Source organism: Amblyomma maculatum, chromosome 3 (genome assembly GCF_055883805.1).
Source record: "Amblyomma maculatum isolate TAMU_Amacu chromosome 3, ASM5588380v1, whole genome shotgun sequence".
In the NCBI taxonomy this organism is placed as follows: domain Eukaryota; kingdom Metazoa; phylum Arthropoda; class Arachnida; order Ixodida; family Ixodidae; genus Amblyomma; species Amblyomma maculatum.
Window position 1 is genome coordinate 49,093,609 of NC_139346.1, and position 6,000 is coordinate 49,099,608.

Consider the following 6,000-nt stretch of genomic DNA (forward strand, 5'->3'; position numbering starts at 1 on the left):
CTTCCTCTAGTTTTGTGATATAACAATGCCCGGTAGCTAACGTTGCCTGAATGTTCGTGAAAGGCTATGATATAAAGCGGGCGAGAATTATTTCTGTAATCTGCGTACGCCTGGTTGCATAAACTACGTACACAAGCAAGTTCAAAGGGCTCCTTATTGTTTACATGAAAGTTCTAAATGCTAATTTGGAACACCGAGGATCGCAGAGGAAGGCCTCATTCTGAAAAGCCATATTTTAACCAACTAAACAGTGCTAACAAGTTTCTGTCAAAATACGGGAGATGATGGCAGTCTAAGGAGAAAATATTTACCAACGCTCGCTGGCAGCCTATTTTAATAAGCAGACAATGTTGATCAATATACGATATGTAGCTCATGCTGACAGAGCGACGCTAATGAGCGAAAAATATTTGCCAGCATACAAAAACGTATATCAGATGTTGGCAGTCATACTTAAATCAGCGAACAATATTTGCATGCGTACACGAACATAAATCAAAAGTTCTGATTCCAACCTAAACGAGCGACCAATATTTGCCAACGCACATGGATTTGTATGAAATCTTGGAAGACCGATCGATCTGATGGACGATATTGCCAGGCTCACACCAGCATACGCAAAATACTGGAAAGCCACACGTATAGCAGGACATTTGTTTACCACTGGTTTCCAGACATAGTGCCAATGTCATCAAGCAAGGGCACACTAGGCCCGTTGTAACCAGCTTATAGAACGGCATGAGCAATATCATAAACATACTGGCAACAATGCACCGTAATTGGGCAGTCGTTTACTAGTAATTTTCAATAACGAGCCGGTTAACTATGCTACCTGGGCAGCATGCGCCTTTTACCCTCGGTTATAAGAACCGCAGCTTTAAGCAGTCCTTGCCGATGTATACTTGAGCGGCTTGCATATCACAATCTTCATTTTGGCAAAAACCATCTGCAAGTAAAAACAACATTAGCAAACCGTATTATGCAGAGTTATGCGTTTTTTGTTCAGTACAAAATGGGCAGACTGTTCATGAGCCGTAAAAGCTGCCACTGCTATAAACGTTTGTGTATCCAAGAAAATCGAATTGATGCAGAGTGTATATTTTCTGTTTGGTGCAATTCAGTTCAGTTAAGCCGTTAAGTCATGTCTGACTCTTCGTGACTCTATGAACCATATCACGCCACGCTTTCCGGTCTCTCACTGTCTTCCTAACATCACATAACTTCATCTGCAGTGCCTCGAGGATGCCATCTAACCACCGCGTTCGCTGCCTACCCTTTCTCCGGTTACCCTCAACCTTTCCCAATATCAAATCGTTCTCCAGCGACTCCTCTCTTCTCATCAGATGACCAAAGTAGCTGAGCTTCACCTTTAGAATTTGACCCTCCAATGAGCAGTCAGGGTTTATGGTCGACAATATCGACTGACTTGATCTTCTGGCCGTCCAAGGAACTCTCAAGAGTCTCCGCCAGTACCACAATTCAAACGCATCAATTCTTCGGCGGTGAGCCTTCTTCACAGTCCAACTCTCGCATCCATGCGTCACAACTGGAAAGACCATAGCACGAGGTATACGGATCTTGGTTGGCAGTGTAATGTCTCTGCTCTTTACTAGGCGGTCAAGGCTAGCCATGCCTCTCTTTCCCAGGCGCAGGCGGCTCCTAATTTCATGGCTGCAGTCTCCTTCCGGGGTAATCTTGGAGCCCAAGAAGAGAAAATCTTCACAGCTTCCACTTCTTGTCCCTTGATCCTCCAGGACTTGACAGGGCAAGACGCCATGATGTTTGTCTTTTTAATGTTCAGTTTAAGCCCAAACTTCTCACTCTCTTCTTGTACGCGCATCGGAAGTCTAATGAATTCCACTTCACACTCTGCCATTAGCGGTATCATCCGCATATCTACGGTTGTTGATAACTTTCCCAGCAATCGTCACTCAGCTGAAGACTCGTCCATACCGGCCTTCCTCATGATGCACTCAGCATATAGGTTAAATAGGCAGGGCGACAGTATGCATCCTTGTCTCTCTCCTTTCTCAATCGGAAACCAATCAGTAAGATTGCTTTCCAATAGGATGGTGCAATAAGAAACAAACGTTCTGACTCTCGGCATGCAAATACAGCTGATACAGCTGATATGCACATTCTAGTAATCATGTCAGTTGCCAATGACTAACAAGATCATTATTTTTCAGTTAATTCGCCGCATTATGTAACAAATGGATATCTTACCCTTTGAATAGCACAGCCTTGCCTGCAGCGCCAACCCGAAGTATCCCAATAGGATATTTACGCGCGAACGTCTGTCCTAGTGATCCTGAGTCTTTACTCCTGCAAAGAAGTGTAGAAACATTGCAGGCAAATAAAGCAAGAAATACTCCCGGCAACTTACCCCGTTACGAATATATATCTTAAAATAAAGGACCAGCGGTACTCACACTGAGTTTCAGACTGTTCTATGGTCCGCGAGGCAAGACGAAGCATGTCGTAGGTCGACTGTTTATTATCTGGGTGAAAGAATGCGGAACTGCGAAATGCAGCCAGTGAGTTCGTATTCCACCAGCGTTCAGAGCACGGTTGCTGGGGCGTGTGAACGAAGAGCGCGTACGCTGCCATTGCGAGAGCTGGCGTCACTGCGTCACATGATTCTCAGGTTATTGTGCTCTGCACACTCAACTAGTAACTCCCCCGCGCTAATCCTAGAACCAATTTTAGTCACCCACTGCATGGTATCTAGCCAGCTTTTTCCCTACCCTCGCATTGAAGACGCTTATTATTACTGTATTCTGCGCATTTATTCCCCCCTTGTCCATTCTACATCTTCGTCGGCATTTTCAACTGCCTGGCCCATGATGACTAGATGCAGACGCGTAGTCCAGTTCAGCTTAATTATAATGCCTGTCGCACTATCATTATTGCTACAAAATGCTTTTATATTACGAGCTATATATACATATTGAGAAGCTGCCCGTTTCCTAGTTCTCGCCCATCCGGTAAACCTCCATAACGCAATACTTCCGTCCTTAAGCACAGTACATGCCTCATTCGGAGTCCTAACCTTGCTAAGCACTTTAATATCTCATTTCCTGTCAGCTAGTTCCTGGAAGAGGACTGCTAAACCAGCCTCACTAGCTGCGGTTTTAGCGTTAAACATTGCCAGGGTCAGTTTCCAAAGGAGGCCTGTCCAGAGCCAGAGATTCTTAGCACCCTTTGCTGCGTTACAGGTCTGACCGCCGCCATGCTGAGTTACAAGGTTGCCGCTGGGGACTGAGGGCCTGGTTTTTTTTTTAATATTCATAGGAGGGTGTGGCCAATTCCTGCACGAGGGTGTTTAAATCCTGTTCTGGTGACAGAGTGCGTATCCGGAGACGTTCAGCAGTATCAGGTCGCACCTCAAACATACTTATGCAGTTTCACCGTCACATGGATTTTCTGTTCCTTTAATATCATTTGGGAATTACGTGGCACCATGATTCGAGCCACAGTCCTCTTGTAAAAGAAGCGGATGTCCCACTTATAAGCCACGGCTGCATTCCAGATGTTAACAGAATCTTTCCTGTTGACAGATGGTTTTTTTTTAAACCCTGCAATTGGTACGTCAATGCGGTCTGTCAGGTGGATTGCACAGCAGGGCGGACATTATTTAGCTTATAGGATTCAGTTAAAAGATATAAATAAATATAATTACTTGGTAAACGTTTTAGTCTTATTTTACCGCCCACGCTATGTCAAGAAAATATTGACCGTCAAAACAAAAGCCGTGGCAGTGCTGGTCAAAATATTTATTGTCCAAAATACGAATTTAGCTCGTAAATATAGTTTTCCCTAAACACAAATTTAAAACCCCGTCGAAGGGCGTTGCACTGTTGCGTTAATCACGTTCTCTGCTCTTATGACATGAAATACACAAAGCGATTATATATTGTTTTATTCATTTGCATCGTGGAATACAAATTTAGGAACTAAAATTCTCGTATATTCGGTGCTAAAATTTTAACCTGCATTGGTGATATCTAAAATTTAAAATCCTAGATTCCGCTACAATGTTGATGGTCAGCACTTTCTTTTAAGTTGTGTGTGTGAGGTTCCGTGCAGGAGGTGATGAATAAACTCCGTTACTCGGTCAAGCTCTCGCTGCCACCAAGGTTCGAGGCTTCACGCGTTTCTAACTGCGTCGCTTAAGCTGCTGTCTTTCCCATTCACCGTTCCACTGAATAAAGAGCCACCCTGGCGACTAGCGGTAAGGAACGAATGGCGAGATAATAATGGGGTTTCAGGCATTCTACTTGTACAGTTCGCGTCACCGACAACGATGGTCCAGAAAGGTGCCGCGGTTCCCCTGTGTAATTCTCGGGAAGGGATTGATAAACAACACGATAAGACAAGGTCCATGATAAGACGAAAATAGTGTCGTTCGGAGGACGGGAGTGGAGGAAGACGTGTAGAGCAAAACGAGTGCACTGAACGGATAGGAAGGGGTTGAGTCCCAGGGGTCCCGGCTGGGCTTTTAGCTATATTGGTTCTGCATCGTTAATAGGCGTAAAAATTTATTGGCGTCCGCCGCATACTTCTGTCTTTCGGAAAGTAAAGCTGTGTTTGAATCTTCGGGACCATAGGGAAAGATAGGATACATTATAGACGTAGTCTCACAACCGTACGATGGAAAGGGGAGAACCCAGCCGTGGTCTACTTAGCCGTCCTATAGTTGGAGAGAACGGTAAAGGGTACAAGCCCGCATGCCTGATAGAGTGCGTTTGCACTGCTCCACCCCGCTGCTTGTTTTGAGAAAGTAATTTGCAGTAGACAGGTTAACGACCTGCCACTCCTTAAGAAGAGCCTCCACGGAGTCGGAGAGAAACACACGCTCGCAGTCACTGAGGGGTTCTTTCGGTGCACCATTACGAGAACCAGAAGATGCAGGATGAAAGATGCAACACCCGCTCAATGCAGATTGCAGCGTCGATGATTCACGTAACGAGTTATACCTTCGTGGCACGAATACTTTCGAACTTGATCACACTCTGCCTGCATTAAACTCAAATGAGATCGAGGTTGTCATATGGCCACCTTTAGGTGCATAGCACGTGCGTTTTTTACTTTAACGCGCTTCTCAAGCGCTCTTTATCAAGCGCTCTTTCTCAAGCGCATTCAATAGCGGACGTCGACACCTTCTTCATCAACGAGCTCTGAACATAAAAGCAGTTAAACGCCATGAAGACACAATTATTAACACAGACAGGGCATCATAAAAGATTACTAGAACATTGTGCATGCATATATCAGTATACTTTTATAGTCTCGGCTCCACGTTTGGCATCGTCTACGCGGATGAACAAAACATCTGAATGGTCATTCAAAACACCCCTGTTGATCCAGATGCTTCAATTCTACTTGAAAACCTCAGTGCAGATTTATTTCATTGATAATCGAAAGCGTTCCTGTGAAAGAGGTATTAATGGTGAGCTGCGACGATGACTCAGTAGTTGTTAGCGGAAGTGGTTGAAAGCAGGCCTTAAGATCGACGTCGACGTGGTCAAAACGACAGCTGGAACAAGGCACCGGCACCAACGGAGTGGCTGCTTGGTTGGGTGTATTTTTGCGACGATGGCAGCCGCCACATCACTGAATATATTAGCGATCGAAGCGCCAATAGTATCGCAGACGCAGTCGAGCATGTTTTCAATGTACCAACGTGGGCGCATTGGAGATGTATTACTGTGTTATTGCACTCTCCTTTTCCTTTTTTACGAGCACAGTCCGCCTAAGCACGCAGTCCTTGTGGGCAGACGGGCAGATCAGTGAGGGAATATACAGATACATAAGAGCCATAAAAATGAGTGAGCATATGAGTGTAAAAGAAAAGAAGCATATAAATATTGAGTTAAACACGTACAGTACAGGCTGCAAACGTAGTAGGATAATAATAACCGATTGGCAAGAAACTAAAGGTAGCAAACATTTTTATGCAATGTAAATATTAAGCTTACCCATGTTTGCATTACTAAA